At 41.7% G+C, this 20050-nt stretch overlaps 1 protein-coding gene across 2 annotated transcripts in view; it reads right to left on the bottom strand.

Annotated features, from left to right (window-relative positions):
• Positions 1-7827, bottom strand: part of MTFR1 (mitochondrial fission regulator 1) — a 60478-nt gene extending 52651 nt beyond the window's left edge. The window contains exon 1 of one of the 2 annotated variants that reach the window (XM_061438878.1): positions 7737-7827. The gene's annotated coding sequence lies outside the window, so the exon portion shown is untranslated. Of the gene's footprint in view, positions 1-6956; positions 7116-7736 lie in introns of those variants that run through there. The other variant, XM_061438879.1, reaches the window with a different exon arrangement.
• Positions 7828-20050: the final 12223 nt, after the last annotated feature.

Genomic DNA, 20050 nt, shown 5'->3' with positions numbered 1-20050 from the left:
ACCCAAACCCATGTCCATTGAGTCGGTGATGCCATCCAACCATCTCATCCTCTGTCATCCCCTTCTCCTCCTGCCCTCAATCTTTCCCAGCATCAGGGTCTTTTCAAAAGAGTCAGCTCTTCACATCAGGTGGCCAAAGTATTGGAGTTTCAGCTTCAACATCAGTCCTTCCAATGAACACCCAGGACTGATCTCCTTTAGGATGGGTTGGATCTCCTCACAGTCCAAGGGACTCTCAAGTCTTCTCCAACACCACAGTTTAAAAACATCAATTCTTCGGCACTCAGCTTTCTTTATAGTCCAACTCTCACATCCATACATGACCACTGGAAAAACCATAGGCTTGACTAGACGGACCTTTGTTGTCAAAGTAATGTCTCTTCTTTTTAATATGCTGCCTAGGTTGGTCATAACTTTCCTTCCAAGGAGTAAGCATCTTTTAATTTCATGGCTGCAATCACCATCTGCAGTGATTTTGGAGCCCGGAAAAATAAAGTCAGCCACTGTTTCCCCATCTATTTCCCATGAAGTGATGGAATTCTCCAGGCCAGAATACTGGAGTGGGTAGCCTTTCCCTTATCCAGGGGATCTTCCCAACCCAGGGATCAAACCCAGGTCTCCCACATTGCAGGCAGATTCTTTACCAGCTGAGCCACAAGGGAAGCCCAAGAATACTGGAGTGGGTAACCTATCTCTTCTCTAGCGGATCTTCCCGACCCAGGAATGGAACCAGGGTCTCCTGCAATACAGGGGAATTCTTTACCAACTAAGCTATTAGGGAAGCCCACAATCAAATCAAATAAAATTGTTTCAACTAATGCAGTGTATGTTTTTGAGATAGTTTTAAAAAGTTATTAGCAATAGCTTCACAAGAAACCTGCTAGCAGGGATAACAAAGTTGTCAGTAAATTTAAAATGCTACAAACTTTAAAAATTACAAGAGTACATGGAGTTTATTTTTATAAGATCTTTGTGAACTATTCACAGAAATGGCCACTTAATTATCTTTACAATGTAACAGAAGAGTGTGACCACTTTATACTGGGAGTCTAAAAAGATTAACAGAACATTCTTAGTTACTGGATTGGCCAAATTACTGGAATAATGTTTCCTTTTTTTCAGAAAACTTACTAAGAAGTCAGGTAAACCAAATCAGTGTACCCCAAAGGGCAATCTACATTCTGGGTACAAACAATGATGCAAAAGAAAAACAAGGGCCATGAAGTAAAAAACAAAAACTTAATCAACTTAAAATTACTGTCCTTTATTTTGATGGGAATTCCTTGCAGTCCAAAGGTTAGAACTCTGTTTTCACTGTCGTGCCCTCAGTTCAATCCCTGGTTGGGGAACTAGGATCCCGCAAGTTATGCAGGGCACCACGCCCCCCAAAAAAGTTACTGTCCTTTGAGAACATATCCTTATGTTTCTAGTGTGAAAATGTTTTTTCTTTTAGGACACGGGGACAGTAGATGAATGTTATTTGCTTTTTTTTTTTTTTTAATGCGTATTGAGCTTCCCTGGTGGCTCAGAGGTAAAGAATCACCTGCCAGTGCAGGAGACAAAGGTTCGATCCCTGGTTTGGGAAGATCCCACATACCGCAGAGCAACTAAGCCTGTGCACCACAACTACTAAGCCAGCACTTGGGCGCCCAGGAGCCACAACTACTGAGCCCACTTGCCACAACTGAAGCCTCTGTGCCCTAGAGCCTGCGCTCCACAAGGACAGAAGCCACTGCAATGAGAAGCCCGAGTACCACAATGAAGAGGAGCCCTCTTCCACTTGCTGCAATGACAGAAAAGCACGCCCAGCAACCCAGCACAGCCAAAATTAAATAAATATTGTTAAATTAAAAAATATATAAAATGCTTGTGTGTGCATGTTAATTCACTTCAGTCATATCTGACTCTTTGCAATCCTATGGACTGCAGCCCACCAGGCTCCCCTGTCCACGAATTCTCCAGGCAAGAACACTGGAGTGGGTTACCATGCCCTCTTCCAGGGGATATTCCCAACTCGGGATCAAACCTGTATCTTTTGTCTCCTGCATTTGCAGGAGGGTTCTTTACCACTAGAGCCACCTGGGAAGCCCCACCCCCCCAAAAAAAACAATGTTTATTTACCATAATAAAAAGTTGTCTACCATATGTCAACAACCTACCCTACTTTCTAGAAATTAAACTTGAAATTCAAGTCTAGTGACCACAGCTATAGATTTCACATCAGTCTGGGCTGAGACTTTAAATCAGAACACTTTACCACACTATTAAGTAATGACATAGTATTCGACCTATGCATATGGAATTTACTGGCAGTATTTTAGAACTAATATTCTATACTAGTCATACAACATTAAATATACTGCTACATTCCCAGTACCCAACACAGAATCTGACATAAGTGTAACTTTTTTCAGTCCACAATAAATCTCATGACCTGTACTACATCTCTCAACAACAATCTATTTAGATAAGAAGCCTAAGAACATTACCTAATTAAAACTCGATGAAAGTTCTTTCAAATTAAAAGAGCTTTAGATAAGAAACTAAACTTTTGAGGGACATTTTCACTACATTTTTAGAGGATGACTTTCTCTCCTTATGTTATAAAAGAGGTTAATTGTATGTTTCCATTTGAATTAAAGATGTGTCATTTTCATGTAACTCTGAGATATAACCCTATTGTGAATGACACAGGAATTTCCTTAAAGTGTTATTTTAAGCATTCCCATGCAAACGAATTAAGTATTCTGGCATCAGTTTTAAAACAATCTTTTTAAAGACTGCCCAAGTATCTTAAGTGGTCCTGGACACCAGTAGAAACAAACACTCACATTACTTGGAAGTCAATACTATTTTTCACTAATTAAAATTGCTTCCTTGGGCCAAGCAAATTGATGAGAATTCATTATAAAGGTGATTTTGATAAGCTGTGTAATAATTACTGTCCTCTACATATTATGTATATATAAAACTGCCTTATGGAAAAAATCAATAAATCATACTTTTTAAATTAAAGGTGTTTAGTTGTTTTTTTTAAATTAACAGTATTTTTTACTTTTTATTGAAATATAGTTAATTTACAATGTTGTGTCAGTTTCAAAAAAGACGCTGCATTTTTAAAAGCTAGTAAGGGTAGTTGCGACCCCATAGACTGTAGCTCACCAGGCTCCTCTGTCTATGGAAATCTCTAGGCAAGAATATTGGAGTGGGTTGCCATTCCCTTCTCCAGGGGATCTTCCCAATCTAGGGATTAAACCCAAGTCTCCTGCCTTGCAGACAGGTTCTTTACCACTGCGCTATGAGGGAAGCCTAGTTACTGAAGTACTAGTTGTAGAAGAGAAACTCTAGAAGCAAACTAAATGTCCATCAATAAGGAAATAGTTAAATTCAACATACCCATTCTAAGTTTATGGCCATTAAAACAAAAGAAAGGATATCTGATAAACATCTAAATGACTAACATATATGTGATTCTGTTTTAAAAAATAAAGCATAGAAATGGTGGTGAAATATTTTATGCACACGCATATACAGAAGAAAAGATCTGAAAAGATACCAAAGCTTAATATTGTCTGTGTCTGAGGTGAGGTGATGGAGTTCTCCATCTTTCTTCTGTATCATTACATAGTGAGATTATAGTGCCACATTTTGTTGCTTAAACTAAGTGGTGAAATTTGTATCAACAGTATACAATAAACATATAAAAGAAAAGATGAACAGTTGAGTTGTCAACGATTCAAAAAGTAGCCATACACTAATAATACTCATCACCAAGATTACCCAAGAAAACAAAGGAGTAGAAACTGAAGTTTACCTGGACTTTGGAACCTACTGCACCACACTGTCTCTTACTATTTTACAGACTATTTTTTTCCTCCATTTCTTTCCTTATGTCCATAAATTCACCAGTTAAACCAAAATCTATTTCCTTTATATGTGTGTGCTTAGTCATTCAGCATATTACGGCAGCCCCGGAAAATTAATACACTGTGAGTCTTGCTTCATTGCCAGACTCACTTAGAGCATGAACTCCCCCTCCCTGCACAGCACTAGACAGAATGTGTATCAGCCTTCCCTGTGCCATTTTGTATTGCCTTGAGTTCCTTCTTCCTCAAATTGAACAGGGCTCATGGATATTTCTTGTTGTTGAGTTGCTTTAAGTCGTGTCCAACTCTTTGCAGCCCCAGGATCTGTAGCCCACCAATCTCCTTTGTCCTTCAGTTTTCCAGGCAAGAATACTGAAGCGGGTTACCACTTCCTACTCCAGGGGATCCTCCCAACCCAGACATTGAACCCACATCTCTTTCATTGTCAGGTGGATTCTTTGCCGCTAGGGAGATCTGGAAAGTCCATTTCTTTTATATTCACCAGGTCAAATCACTAATTGTTTCCACGTCTCAGGTGAAGCCATTTTTGACAGAGCCAGCTCATTATATTCCTAGGAGACTGTGATCATGTCACTTCTTTGCTCAAAATTCAAGTTTCTTAAATTTGGCACTCAAGTTCCTTCATGTGTGAATTTAACCTTACTTTTAGACTTTTGAATTACTCCCCTACAGTAGGAATCCTAAACTCCAACTCAGCAGGTCTTCTCTACTGTCCTCTGAATAAGCCCAGCTGTCTCTCTCTGTCTCTAGTCCTTACTCTAAAACTATCGGGTTGGCCAAAAAGTTCGTTTGGGTTTTTCCAAAGGCTGTTACAGAAAAACCCAGAACAAAGTTTTCAGCCAACTCAATACTTGGATGAAGATAAGAAACAGTGTAAAACTGAGAAGATGAGGGATACATATTAAAGTAGCCAGTATATATAGCAAGTATATGTTAACTGCCAAAAGAGATAGAGACTATTCCTTGATATATTTTTTTCCCTTTTCATTTCCCCTTTAACTGGCCATATCTAGAGAAAAAATTTTTAATTTTATTTATTGAACTACACTTGCATACTTTGCTCATAACTTTAAAACCAACTGTTCAGTTCAGTCGCTCAGTCATGTCCGACTCTTTGCGACCCCATGAACCGCAGCACGCCAGGCCTCCCTGTACATCACCAACTCCCGGAGTTCACTCAAACTCATGTCCATCGGGTCGGTGATGCCATCCAGCCATCTCATCCTCTGTTGTCCCTTTCTCCTCCTGCCCCCAATCCCTCCCAGCATCAGAGTCTTTTCCAATGAGTAAACTCTTCGCATGAGGTGGCCAAAGTATTGGAGTTTCAGCTTCAGCATCAGTCCTTCCAATGAACACCCAGGACTGATCTCCTTTAGAATGGACTGGTTGGATCTCCTTGCAGTCCAAGGGACTCTCAAAACCAATTGTGTTAACCTTTTATTGTTTCAAAGGGACAAAAAATACCTATCTTACTATTGTATTCAAAATATCCAGGTGTGGTTTTTTTCCCATTATGGATTTGTAGCCCAACAGAAATTTCCACAGCAGTTAGGTTTACTCCACAATTTCTTGGGACATTCAATTATGGTTAAAAGAGCAAGAATTTTGCAGTGACCTGGATCAGCAAGCTAAATTACAGCCCCCTGCTTCATACATAGAGCTTCCCAAGTGGCTCAGCAATCAAGAATCCTCCTGGGTTCCATCCCTGGAGAAGGAAATGGCAACCCACTCCAGTATCCTTACCTGTGAAAACTTACAGAGGAGTCTGGCGGGCTACATACAGTCCATAGGGTCGCAAAAGAGTTGGACACAACTTAGGGACTAAACATCAACGACAAGCTTCTTACATCAGCCTGACCTCAGGCAAACTGCTTAACCTCTCTAAACCTCTTTTCCTGCTCACCTGTAAAATGGGATAATACCCATCAATACTTCATACAGCTGTTGTAAAAGTTAATGAACTAACAGCTGAAAACACTTTCACAATGCTTCATACACATCAAGGACTCGGTAAATATAAAATTATCAATACTAAAACAAAATTTATTGAATAAAAATCAAATATTACTACCACTCAAATGCAGTAAAGCTACAGACAAAACTAGATTATTTGGCACCTTTTGTTTTCAGTGATTTCGAAAGCCTGAGCACCAGGTAATGAGACAGCACGGTTGGAAAATTGCCCACATTCTCCTAACGCAAAATGCATTAGCGCCGTCTACGCCTTAAAGCGTGCCTTATTTTACTCAATCTCTCTGGGAAGCACATGATTGGAAAAGGATGACTATTGATCCTAAGAAATAAGTAAGAGAGATACAGTGATATGTCTCAGATACACGTCAAAATAATCTGTGGAGAGGGACAAGCCTAGCCATTTATTGATACTTGTTGAAACTGGGTGATGGGTACACCGAGTTCTTTACGCTAGTCTCTCGACCAGGTTTCCATAATATAACGTGCTTTTAAATGTTAAAAGGTCGATTCTTTCCCTTCCACCCCTACCTTTGGGACTAATGTAAGTCCTGGTCAAGAACACACAGTGGGAAAGTCCAAGGAGGCGAAAAGTGAAAACAGTAAAAAGCCGGTCAGCTGAGTTGGTTAAGCCACCGAGCCGCTCGGGAGGTGTGCTGCCCTCTCCGGACGCCCGAGGCCTGGTGGGGAGGTGCGCCCGCCGATCCCGGGGGACGCGCAACACCCACGGGAACCGCCGCCAAGGGCCTTCCGGACACCGGACCGAAGACGGATGAAGGCAGGGGGTAGCCGTGGGGGTGACTGGGCGGGTGGGGGAGCCCCAGCCCTCGGGGCTAGTCGGCCGAAGTCCCTCCGCTCCACCGAAGCCCCAGCCCCACCCAAGCCCTCAGCCACCCGGCGGCCCCAGAACCTCTCCCATCAGCCGCGGCGCAGGCACCCAACCGCCCGGCGGAACCCGCCCTCATCCCGGCAACTCCGAACCGCGCTCCTTCAGCTCCCACGCTGACTGTCACCAGGGCTCCCCACCACCATCGGGCCCGGGGGCACCTCCTCGATCCCCAAGCCAACCGCTCTACAGAGCCGCCAGCCCCACCTTACCTCGGCCGCGCGGAAGCCAGGAGCCTGCTCCGGCAACTCAGGCTTGAAGCTAGGCTGTCCCGGGGCGTTGCTGACAATCACCCAGTCTCCGCCCCGAGCACCGGCCAGCCTGACCAATCAGCGCCTAACCCGAAGGCGGGCACTGAGAGCCCGGAGCGGAAGGCGAGGTGACGGCGGGACGCGCCTGGGACGGCCTTTCTCAGTGTGCGCACGCGCGGGGCTCGACCAGTGAGTGCGCTTTCTCATGAACCTGGCTTTTTGTCTTCACTTCTTGCGCTGCGAAGTGCTTTGTAAACTTCAAGCTCTAGGTGTGTAGGAAGACCCACATTCTGATTGTGGCCACAAATGTGGATGACCTTGAAAGAAGCTGTGAATCTTAAGCCCATATTAAGCTAACAGATGTTGAGCTCTTTCTTATCGCGCTGTGGGGACGTGTCCTCACCCAGCCTATGTTGTGCCTTCGTATCTTGGGTGTGTTTGTCTTTAGGGGAAGTGAGGGTGTGGGGTTATACAAAGTGCCTGATGGATGAGGATTTTACTGTCTTCAGTTCCAGCATCTTAGTCTGATTCATTGGGACAGGTGTGTTTTCAATAGTTGAATATCCTAGGACACTGGATTTCAAATCATTGTTATGAAAATAGCATTATGTTTATAGCTAACAATATATTAAGCTTGGTAACCTGTGTAGGACTGATAAAAGATTCATTTGTAGAATGAGAAAGCTGTCTATTTCTGTGTGAGCTTTCAAGAGGCTGTTGGTGATTAGCTGTTTCTCTTACCCTCCCATTGTAATTGACCCCAGAGGTCAGTCATCAGAGCTTTGATGTTCTTATCACGGGTGCCAGAGTCTCTCCCTGGCGAGGGCTTCCCTCCTTCAACAAGAGCATCAATTCACTTACTCAACAAGGGATTGTTGGGGGCCCACTGTGACAGTACAAAGATTTTTAAAAGCTTTGAACCACACCCTCAGTGAACCTACAGGCTAACTACACACTTAACTTATGTAACCAGATGTTATAATGGAGGCATGGAGGGGGCCTGGAAGACCTACCTAAACCTGCCCTGGGTTCTCGGGGAGACCAACAGAGAGGACTGAATGCTTGAAAGAGCAGGAGCACCTGAGCTAAAGGGGCAGGGGGCAAGCTTTGCACCATTTCAGACAGCGTTCACCTGTTTCCTCTAAGATCTTTCCAGGGTGAATTTAGTGCTAAGCTAATAAATTTTGAGGGTTTCCTTGGTGGCCTAGTTGTAAAGCGTCCACCTGCCAATGCAGGAGATGCGGGTTTGATTCCTGAGTGGGGAAGTTCCCCTGGAGATCGGAATGGGAACCCACTCCAGTATTCTTACCTGGAAAATCCTAAAGACAGAGGAGCCTGACGGGCTACATACAGTCCACGGGGTTGCAAAAGAGTTGGACATGACTTAGCGACTAAACAACGACGACAAATGAAGCTTCTGCCAAAACCCCGTGACTTGGCTCTTTCCAAGGCGCAAGGAGGGCATCTAGCACTGAGTTCACATGATCATATGTACTTTCAACTCTTTCAAAGGAAGATGTCTTAAAGACCTCCTCAGCGGGGATTGGTTAAGACTTTTTTCCATTCCAATTTCCTTTCATTCACACTTGGCTTCATCCTGGATGCAGTGCAGTGGCTCTGGGCATTTAGGGAATCTGGGTGAGGGGAAAAGATGAATTTGAGTCACTTTGTTGGAATGGCTTCCAGGAAAGCTCCTAACCATTCTTTATTCCGTCTCATAAATGGATGTGTCCAGTGGGACCTGCCATTAGAAGTATGTAGCTGATGGAAGACAAAGAGGGTTTGAAGTGTGCTCAGCCAGAAGCTAATTCTAGGGGGAAATGCTGCAGTCATCACATTTTCAAAATTATAAGCAGAGTGCTTTATTTTTTGTTTTTAATCAACTTTATTTTGGAATAACTTTAGATTTACAGAAAGGTTACAAAGATAGTACAAAAAGTTTCTGTGTGCTCCTCACCCAGTTTTTCCTAAGGCTAACATCTTACATTATCATAAAATATTTATAAAACTGAGGAGCCAACACTGGTACAAATTCCAGACTTATTTCAGATTTTACTAACTCTTTTTCTGTCCCAGAATTCAATCCAAAGTGCCACATTACATTTAGTCGTCATGTCTTTTTAGGCTCCCCGGTCTGTTTCTCAATCTTTCCTTGTTTTTCATAACCTTGCTATGACCATGACAGTTTTGAGGAATCTGGTCAGATATTTTTTAAAATGTTCCTCAATTTGAATTTGTTGATTGTTTCTTTTTTTTTTTTTTAACCTCGTGATTAGACTGGGATTATAAGCTTTGGGAAAAATATCATATGGATTAGATGCTCTTCACATCATATCATATGAGGGGTCCATGATGACTTAATTATGCTGATGTTAAATTAACCCTGACCACCTAGACCGCAGTAGTATTTGCTAGTGTCAACACTGTAAAGTAGCATTCCACACCCCCCCCCACCCCCGCCACCTTCCCGTATTGTCTGGAAGTAAGTCACAAAATCCAACCCACACTGAAGGAGAGCAGGAGATTAAGCTCCACCTCCTGGAGTAGAATATTATTGGGAATTATGTTATCGGAAATTTTTCTGTAAAGAAGATTCATCTCTTCCTCCTTCCCCCACTTATTTATATCCAATCATTTATTATAAATATGCATATATATATTTATTTTATACTTCAGTTTATATTTTATATTATGATTTTAATTTTTGTTGGGGGCCAGAGTGAGGTACTCCGCCCGTGGCAAAGGTCATGAGGAAGGAGGCTTGATATATGCAAAGGCGGGATCGAGCCTCAGGAGTCCCCCTGGAAATCCTCAAGCATCTACCCCCAAAACCAGAGTCTGCCTACTTTCTGCTTTGTGCTCTCACCTACACCTCTGACTTTACGTGGGGGGGGGGGGCCTGTCCCCCACTACCTCTCTCTGAAAAAAGAGTTAACTTATAGCTCCAGTTAATAAAGTTCCTGGGTGTGACAGTGTTTCAACCTACAAACTCCTTTGGAAGTCCTCTAGCCTGCCTGAATAGGTTCTTCTGGCCACATGTGATTGCTCAGAGCCTCCGAACTGTGAGAGGCATGAGATGTTCTAAACTGTCTAAATACAGATTCCTTTGAGCAGTTAAAAGATTGATTAGAAATTGTATTGGTGAAGGGTTTTTCACTTGTTGGGCCAATATTTGCTGCTAAGTCTCCATATCCCTTACCTGCTGTGTCCCTGGCAGTGTATTGATTAATATAATTGGTGTAAGTAGTAGCTTTAATGTTTGTAACCTTGGACCCTTGAGTTAATTCTTTTCTTGATTGAGCCCACCACACCTTTGCCCTATAGGAATGCAACTTTATCTAATGCTTTTGGAGGGTGGCTCCTGACTTTGGAATAATCACCTTTAGAGAAAAATAAGTTTCTTAAAATGTTAACAGGCCTCCTGGCCAGAAGATGATGTAAATCACCTGAACTTTTGCATATGATAAGTTTGAAAGTCTGGCTTCGATTAGGATCAGGAACTGCTGTCCTTGCATGACTCTACCCCTTCCCCCATTATCCTCTATGCACAACTTAAGGTATAAAAACTACTTTGGAAAATAAAGTGCGGGCCTTGTTCACCGAAACTTGGTCTCCCCGTGTCGCTCGCTCTCTCACTCTGGCTGAGTCTCCATTTGGAGCGCGGAACCCGCCATGCTTACTAATTATGCCTGGGCTTCTAAGATCCGACCGGGGAGGCCTCAGTGTCTCCTCTCCTTCGGGAGAACAGAAGGACGCCTGCAGCCTACGTAAGTGGTGCAAGCTTCTTGTCTTGAAGTTTTATTGGTTTCCCGCGTAAACCAGGCTACTCGGCCTCTTTTCTCCACTGAATTTTCCTACTGAGCTATCCTCATTCTATTACTCTTTACATCTCTAATTAATATCTAATTGAAGCTATCGTATCCTGATCCTCGCTGACGCCGTCCCCGCTTCGAATACCCTGGATCAGCCAGGGCTGGACCTCGGCAAATTTTGTTGTTCAAATTTTTCCATCTTGACCATTGGAACCTTTGGGGTTGGCTCATATGTCCTTTTTGTTTTTTGATCATCATCTTTTTTTTTTTTTTCATCATCTTTTTTCTTGAACTACAAGAAGCTCCAGGCTGATCTTGTATTTTTCCCACCCCAGCATTAGAGTTGCCATTTCTCCCTTTCTTCAAGGAGTCCTGGAATGGTATTTAGGAACCAAAATCTAGATACTGGATGTACTTGTTGCCCCGAGGTATCACTGATACTGGCTTCTCTTAGTGGACATATATTACTGCCTTATTTTTTAATTCTTTGTTTACCTCTCTGTGATAGGCAACCTCTAAGTTGGCCCCCATAGATTCCTGTCTGGTATTCATGCTGTTGTGTCATTTCCTCTCCTTGAGTGTGGGGTTGGACCTAGTGACTTCCTTCTAATGAATGGACTATAGCAAGAGTGATATGATATCCCTTCCAAGATTAGGTTACAAAAGGACTGTGACTTGCTTGCTCTCTCTTGATCTCTCCTTTGGTCACTCTGAGAAACCAGCTGCCATAATGTGAGCTGCTCTATGAAGAGGTCCACGTGGCAAGTAACTGAGGAAGGCCTCTGACCACCTGTACATCAGCCTGTAAGAAACTGAATCCTCTAACAGCCACATGAGAGATCTTGGAAAAAGATCCTCTCCACCTTGAGCCTTGATATGACTGCAGCCCCACTGACACCTTGATTGCAGCTTCATGAGAAACCCTGAGCCAGAAACATCCAGCTCAGCCACACATGGGTTCTTCATGCATAGAAACTACAAGATAAATGATTATTGTGTTAAGTTGCTATGTTTTGAGTAATTTGTTAGAAAGCAATAGATAACTAATACAATTTCTGACTCTTCATAAGATCAGTTCAGTTCAGTTCAGTCGCTCAGTCGTGTCTGACTCTTTGCGACCCCATGAATCGCAGCACGCCAGGCCTTCCTGTCCATCACCAACCCCCGGAGTTCACCCAAATCCATGTCCATCGAGTCAGTGATGCCATCCAACCATCTCATCCTCTGTCATCCCCTTCTCCTCCTGCCCCCAATCCCTCCCAGTATCAGAGTCTTTTCCAATGAGTCAACTCTTCCCATGAGGTGGCCAAAGTACTGGAGTTTCAGCTTCAGCATCATTCCCTCCAAAGAAATCCCAGGGCTGGTCTCCTTCAGAATGGATTGGTTGGATCTCCTTGCAGTCCAAGGGACTCTCAGGAGTCATCTCCAACACCACAGTTCAAAAGCATCAATTCTTCGGTGCTCAGCCTTCTTCACAGTCCAACTCTCACATCCATACATGACCACAGGAAAAACCATAGCCTTGATTAGATGGACCTTTGTTGGCAAAGTAATATCTCTGCTTTTCAATATGCTATCTAGGTTGGTCATAACTTTCCTTCCAAGGAGTAGGCGTCTTTTAATTTCATGGCTGCAGTCACCATCTGCAGTGATTTTGGAGCCCAGAAAAATAAAGTCTGACACTGTTTCCACTGTTTCCCCATCTATTTCCCATGAAGTGATGGGACCGGATGCCATGATCTTCGTTTTCTGAATGTTGAGCTTTAAGCCAACTTTTTCACTCTCCACTTTCACTTTCATCAAGAGGCTTTTGAGTTCCTCTTCACTTTCTGCCATAAGGGTGGTATCATCTGCATATCTGAGGTTATTGATATTTCTCCCGCCAATCTTGATTCCAGCTTGTGTTTCTTCCAGTCCATAAGATCAGTGGTTCTTAAATTTCACTGTGGAATTTTTTTTTTTTTTTTGGCGCATGGGATTTTAGTTCTCAGACCAGAGATCAAACCCATGCCACCCGCTGTGGAAGTTTGGACAGTTAATAATACCGGACTGCCAGGGAATTCCCAGGAATTTGTTTAAAAATGCATATACCCAAGCTCCTTTCCAGATTCTTATGTGATTGCTCTGTATAACTAAGTTTAAAACTGTAGAAGGTTACAGGGCAATCCATTTGGGGATTTTAGAAGAAAATAGACTTCTCTTTTTAGTCTATCTAATCCTGGAATTCTTGACTCAAACAAATGGCTTTGCTTTCTTGGCAGAATCCAGAATAACTGAAATTTCATCTGCTAGTTGAAATATTTATTGAATAGAGGAGAAAAAAAAAAAAGAGTTCATTCTTACCCAATGTGCAGCCTTGAAAAAATACCTTGACCTTTACATGCCTCCAGATTCTTAACAGGAAATTAAAGGATTATAATGCCATTATTAAGGCAAGGAGATTTATCCTTATTAAGTGTATGTTAGGGAATAAAAAGATGACCAAGGCCAGTTGTGGGCCAGTTTCCATGTAGAGATTTAACAACAAGTTAGGTTCCTATGCATTCATATTGGTTGATGGTAAGGCAGAATTCTGTTGTATTGATAGAAAGACTATGGGCTTCTAAGTCAGACAGACCTATATTCAAATATGCTCCTGCCACTACCAGCTATGCAGCGTTGGACAAGCCAGCCAGCCTCAGTGGGTCTCAATTTCTTGACAGTGGGGAAAAGAGTCACCTTCAAAGGGTAGTCCTGAGGACTAATTGTGTAACGTTTGTAAAATACTAAGGGCAGGGCTTCTCTGGTGGTCTAGGGATGAAGAATCCACCTTGCAATGCCAGAAACACCAGTTGGATCACTGATCTGGGAAGATCTCACTTGCCGTGGAGCAACTAAACCCATGTGTCACAACTACAGAGCCTGCATGCCTGGAGCCCTCACTCTGCGACTAAATAAGCCACCGACATGAGAAGCCCACGTGCTGCAGCTAAAGAGTAGCCCTCACTTACTGCAATTAGAGCAAGCCTTCATGCAGCAACGAAGACCCTGTGCAGCCAAAAATACATACATAAATAAACAAGACCCTTTCTCTAGTTTTCCTTTTTGACAGCTCTGATTGCCTGTCTATAAAAAATATATCACATTGAAATGGGCCTCAAGAGTTCCTGACTTTAGAATCGAAGAAAACCTAGCTGGTAAAAGACCACTGGGTAAGGCAGTGAAGTACCCATGATAGGAACACTTATAAAGGGCAGCTGGATGTGCTTAGGAGAAGTGCAGCTACAGGACAGCTGCCTAAGGATAATTGATGGGATAGCATTATCTCACAAGAGGGAAGAGTTGAAAGTTGCAGATTAATGCCAGATAGTTCAGTACTCTTAGCTTCAAGGCTCTGGTTACCATAAAAGGCAGATATTGTTAATGGAGAATAATGTTTAAAACAGCTTCCATCATGTAAATCTCAGTACAAACAAATGTATTTTACCATGGTGCCCAAGGAAGAATTACTGAGCTATTCTGATTTAATCATATATTTTTGGATATATTTGGTTGTTCTGAGCCTTGAAACTATTTTATTTTTCTCAGATCAGTGTACAAACCCATCTGATATATGGTATGTTCTAAAAGATGTGTATCCAAATAGATCAAAAAGTCACTGCCTTCCAGAGACTGTGATTGTGATATTCCTTTCTCTAAACCAGATTTGGGATAGACACTGACCCACAGAGCTCTTTTTTTATGTATTTAAATCATGCTTTGTTTTAAAAATTGTAATTATGGAAAATGTTGAACGTGCACAAAAGTAAAAAGCATAGTACAATGAATCCTCAAATATTTACCACACAGCTTCCCACTCCTATTGGTTTCATTTATACTCTTTCCTGGCCTCTTTGATTCTTTTTTCTTTTTTGGAGGTGATGCCAGAGAATGAATCACAAGGCCTGATACAAGCAAACTCTTTGATTCTTTTGAAGCTAATCTCAGCCATGTCATTTTAACCATAAATATTTCTGTGAATATCACTAAATGATAAGGAGTCTTTATTTTATTTTTATTTATTTTTGTTATTTATTTATATTTTTGGTCACACCATGTGGCTTATGGAATCTTAGTACCCCGAAAAGGGATAGAGCCAGGCCCCTGGCATTGAAAGCACTGAGCAAGTGTCTTTTTAAAAACATATCTATACTATTATCGAGGCTTCCCAAGTGGCTCAATGGTAAAGAATCTGCCTGCAATGGAGAAGACATGGGTTCAATGACTGGATCAGGAAGAAGCCCTGGAGAAGGAAATGGCAACCCACTCTAGTATTCTTGCCTGGAAAATCCTGTGGGCAGAGGAGTCTGGACAGCTACAGTCCATGCAGTCAAAAAGAGTTGGACATGACTAGGCGACTAACACACACATCTATCTCCTTTTATTTTCTGTAAACTGCTGATTAGATACAAAGGCTTGATTTGATTCAGGTTCATTTTTTTGGCCAGAATACTTCATTTGTGGCCATGTACACTTGCATCAGAAGCTACATAATGTTCATGTGCTTCTTTTTTGAAACATTAACAGCTATTGATTATCACTGCCTGGATCCGTGATGTCATTATTCTTTGCAAAAGGGTGATGACTGCTTCCCACATGGCTCAGTGGTAAAGAATCCACCTGTAATATAGGAGCCTAGGAGCCATGGGTTTGATTCCCGGGTCGTGAAGATCACCTGGAGAAGAAAATGTCAACTCACTGCAGTATTCTTGCCTGGGAAATCCGGTGGACAGAAAAGCCTGACAGGTGAGAGTCTGCTGCTACTGCTACTGCTAAGTCACTTCAGTTGTGTCCGACTCTGTTCGACCCCATAGACGGCAGCCCACCAGGCTCCCCTGTCCCTGGGATTCTCCAGGCAAGAACACTGGAGTGGCTTGCCATTTCCTTCTGCAATGCATGAAAGTGAAAAGTGAAAGTGAAGTCGCTCAGTCGTGTCCGACTCTTAGGGACCCCCTGGACTGCAGCCTACCAGGCTCCTCCATCCATGGGATTTTCCAGGCAAGAGTACTGGAGTGGGGTGCCATTGCCTTCTCCGAGGTGAGAGTCTACGGGGTTGTAAAAGAGTTGGACACAACTTAGCGACTAAACAACAATGATGATGTGTTATTATCCCATTTCATTTATTAACTAATTGGTTACCTTAAGGCATGTTTATAAAGAAAGGCAGATTGATGCTTGTTTCTTAATATCTACCAGTTTTCAGACTAATTATCGCGCTTCAGCTATTTTGTTACCCTGAAGTGTAGCACGTTTCAGAAAGGCAGGTTTAATGCTTGGCTTGATTTAATGCTTGTTTTAATTCTCTATATAATGTAGTTTTCAGAAAAATGATTTGGTTTTTTCAAATTCTCCAAAAGTGACTGATGATGTTTCTTTTTGTTTTTTCCCCCCAGTATTCGAGTACTCCTGGGACTTCTCAGGTGGTACAGTGGCTTACTCTGTGCTTCCAGTGCTGGGGACGTGGATTTGATCCTTGATCCAATGGGGAATCTGCATGCCACAGGCCATAGCCAAAACAAAACAAAAACAACAAACCAACCTCCCCCTCAAAACAAGCACTCCTGAATTTTTTGACCATAAATTAGCTTTTATTAGATCTTTTCTATATAGTATATTTTTTAAGAGAGACATGGGACTAAATGTACGTTTATGGAATGTCTTCTAGATACTGGTCTAGATGCACTGATGCATTCACTTACACTATTTTATCTGATTACAATAGCAATTTTGGAAAGCAGGTGCCATGACCTCTGTTTTTTAGAAGAGACTGAGGCTCTCAGCAGCAAGGTGAGGAGTACAAAATCATACAGCCAGCAAGTGGTCAAACTCAGATTTGTCTGAACCACTTAGCATCCTGTAGCTTTTTTGAATGAGGTTGTACAGACACTGAGCCACTCAGTGGGGCTCACTGGTTGCCCCACCAGCCTCCAGCCTCTTATATGTCCTCAGAGAGTTTGGTGACCTCCAGTTTGTTGCTCTCATACTTAAGAAAGTAGTTCCTTGGAACTGCTAAATACCCCTGTGCCTTTTAACCTAAAACATATACATTTTTTTTCTAGGAACTTAAACTGATTTTTAGTTTTTAAAAATTTTTATTGGAGTATAGTTGATTTACAATGTTGTATTATGTTCACATGTGCAGTCCAACACATAGATTTTTCTTTGTGGTTGTTCAGTTGCTCGGTCGTGTCTGACTCTTTACGACCCCAAGGACTGCAGCATGCCAGGCTTCCCTGTCCTTCACCATCTCCTGAAGTTTGCTCAAACTCATGTCCATTGAGTTGGTGATGCCATTCAACCATCTCATGCTCTTTTGCTCCCTTCTCCTCCACTTTATTACAATATGATTTTACTTACTGCAAATTTGTCACGTTATATATAAAACTATACTTAACACCTGCCCCCAGTAAAGTTCATTTCAGTTCAGTTCAGTCACTCAGTCGTGTCCGACTCTTTGCGACCCCATGAATCGCAGCACGCCAGGCCTTCCTGTCCATCACCAACCCCCGGAGTTCACCCAAATCCATGTCCATCGAGTCAGTGATGCCATCCAACCATCTCATCCTCTGTCATCCCCTTCTCCTCCTGCCCCCAATCCCTCCCAGTATCAGAGTCTTTTCCAATGAGTCAACTCTTCCCATGAGGTGGCCAAAGTACTGGAGTTTCAGCTTCAGCATCATTCCCTCCAAAGAAATCCCAGGGCTGATCTCCTTCAGAATGGACTGGTTGGATCTCCTTGCAGTCCAAGGGACTCTCAAAAGTCTTCTCCAACACCACAGTTCAAAAGCATCAATTCTTCGGCGCTCAGCCTTCTTCACAGTCCAACTCTCACATCCATACATGACCACAGGAAAAACCATAGCCTTGACTAGATGGACCTTTGTTGGCAAAGTAATGTCTCTGCTTTTGAATATGCTATCTAGGTTGGTCATAACTTTCCTTCCAAGGAGTAGGTGTCTTTTAATTTCATGGCTGCAGTCACCATCTGCAGTGATTTTGGAGCCCCCAAAAATAAAGTCTGACACTGTTTCCACTGTTTCCCCATCTATTTCCCATGAAGTGATGGGACCGGATGCCATGATCTTCGTTTTCTGAATGTTGAGCTTTAAGCCAACTATATTATTATTTTTGGCTGTACCATGCGGTTTGTGGGACGCAAGTTTCCTGACCAGGCCCCGCTGCAGTGTAAGTGCAGAGTCCTTACCCCTGGACTGCCAGGGAATTCTGAAAATATGTATTATTTTTTATAACAGATTTTTCTAGATTGAGTTCTAAAAGGCTGTGATAACTTACATTTTCACAACAATATCGGAGAGTCCTCTTCTTATCCATTATCTCCATCAGCAACTTTGTGTCATTTTGATTTTTGCTAGTCTGATCAGCATCAAGTGATTATTATCATTGTTAAATTAATTTCCTTTCCCTTATTAAAAGTGGATTTCAATGACTTTTTATGTTTATTGGCCACATGGATTTTCTGATTAAATACTAATTTACATTCTTTACCCAGTTTATTTAAAACATTTTTTTATTGGAGGATAGTTGATTTACAATGTTGTGTTGGTTTTAGGTGTGCAGCAGAACAAATCAGTTATACATAATCCCTTCTTTTTCAGATTCTTTGCCCATGTAGGTCGTTACAGAGTATTGAGTGGTTTCCTGTGCTGTACGTTATGTCATTATTAATTATCTATTTTATATATAGTAGTGTTTATGTGTCAGTCCCAATCTTCCAATTTATCCTTCCCTGACACCCAATTTCAGTAGGGTTGTTAATGCCCTTCTTGACAATTGGTAATCAGTTTTTGAATATTACTCTCTATTTGCTCACCAAGTTACTCCCAAATCTCTTACCTATTGACCTTGCTTATATATCTTTTTTCCATACAAAAAAGTTTTTAAAAACAAGTCAAATATGTCCATTTTTTATTCTTCTTGTAAACTTCTTGATTTCCATTCTTGTTTAAGGTCTCCCCCTACTTGTTCATTGTAGTCTCCAAGATTTTCCTAAAGGATTTTTAATATTTCATTTTTTACATTTGAGTTTTAAATCCATCTGGAATTTAATTCTTTGGTAAATAATATATGGCTAACTCTTTTATGTTCATACAATTTATATTTCAGTGCTTCTATTTATTTATCATCCTTTAAACTTTTCTATTTTGACATGTTTTTAAGTCTTATATAGTAGTTTGATAGTGTGTATATAGAATTTATAAATAAGTCATATACATATATCAGAGCTATGTGCTAAAAAAAAAAATAGTGCTTGATCAAAACGTTTTGGAAACCACTGCATTCGACCTTGAGCTCTTTGAGAGGAGTGATTGTCCTCATCTTTGAATCCATTGCTTAGATTGTCTCCGGCATGTTGTATGTGTTCCAAAATGGTTGTTAATGAATCGAATGAATAAAACTGCCATTGTGTGATTCATGTCTTAGGCAACACAGCCATTGAGAAACCTGACATTCCGGCTGTGTCCTGTGGCAAGACATCTGAAGTTAAACACAAGCTATGACTCACAATGGCAGGTATTATAACTTCACTGGTGTTGAGTTCGTTTTTAGCATGGGGACATAAATTCTTAAAATCTCAAAAGACATTCCTGTGGCTTATAGGATTATAGGTGCTTATGAAACTAGTAATCGTTTTTTGTGAATACATTCCCTGCCTTTTAACGTCAGTCACCTACTCTCCGTAATGGCAGTTTGCTAGGAAGAATTGGTCTTTTCGATACTATGAAATCAGAAGTATGATTTAAATTCAGTTAAAGACTCTATTAAACATTTTATTCTGGATGGTGCTAAACACCTGTTATCAATTACTAATTGGGAATACCCCAGATGTCTTTTCCCTTTCAAATATGCAAATTAATCTAGCAAAAATAGCAAGTTTATTTTCATGGGTTATTGTTTTTAATAACAATACCGAATGAAATTTCATCTACTCATCAGTGGGCTATGTTTAATCTGACTGCTGTTTGGACATATGTTTCTCACATCTTTCTACATTTACAATTCCTTTCCCCCCTATTTCTTTTTCCGTTCTAGCTGTTAATTGGTCTGGCTGATTGTTACAAATGAGGCTGGTGCTTCCACCACCTGACATTATACATCATTTTTTGTTTCCTTTTAATTTTAGACTCAGTATTCACTTACTGGGGCTTCCAAGGTGGCGCTAGTGGTAAAGAGCCTGCTGCCAGTGCAGGAGACATAAGAGACTTG

Source organism: Bos javanicus, chromosome 14, assembly GCF_032452875.1.
Source record: "Bos javanicus breed banteng chromosome 14, ARS-OSU_banteng_1.0, whole genome shotgun sequence".
Classification (NCBI taxonomy): Eukaryota; Metazoa; Chordata; class Mammalia; order Artiodactyla; family Bovidae; genus Bos; species Bos javanicus.
Note: the sequence above shows the minus strand (reverse complement) of the source record. Positions and strands in the feature narration are given on the sequence as shown.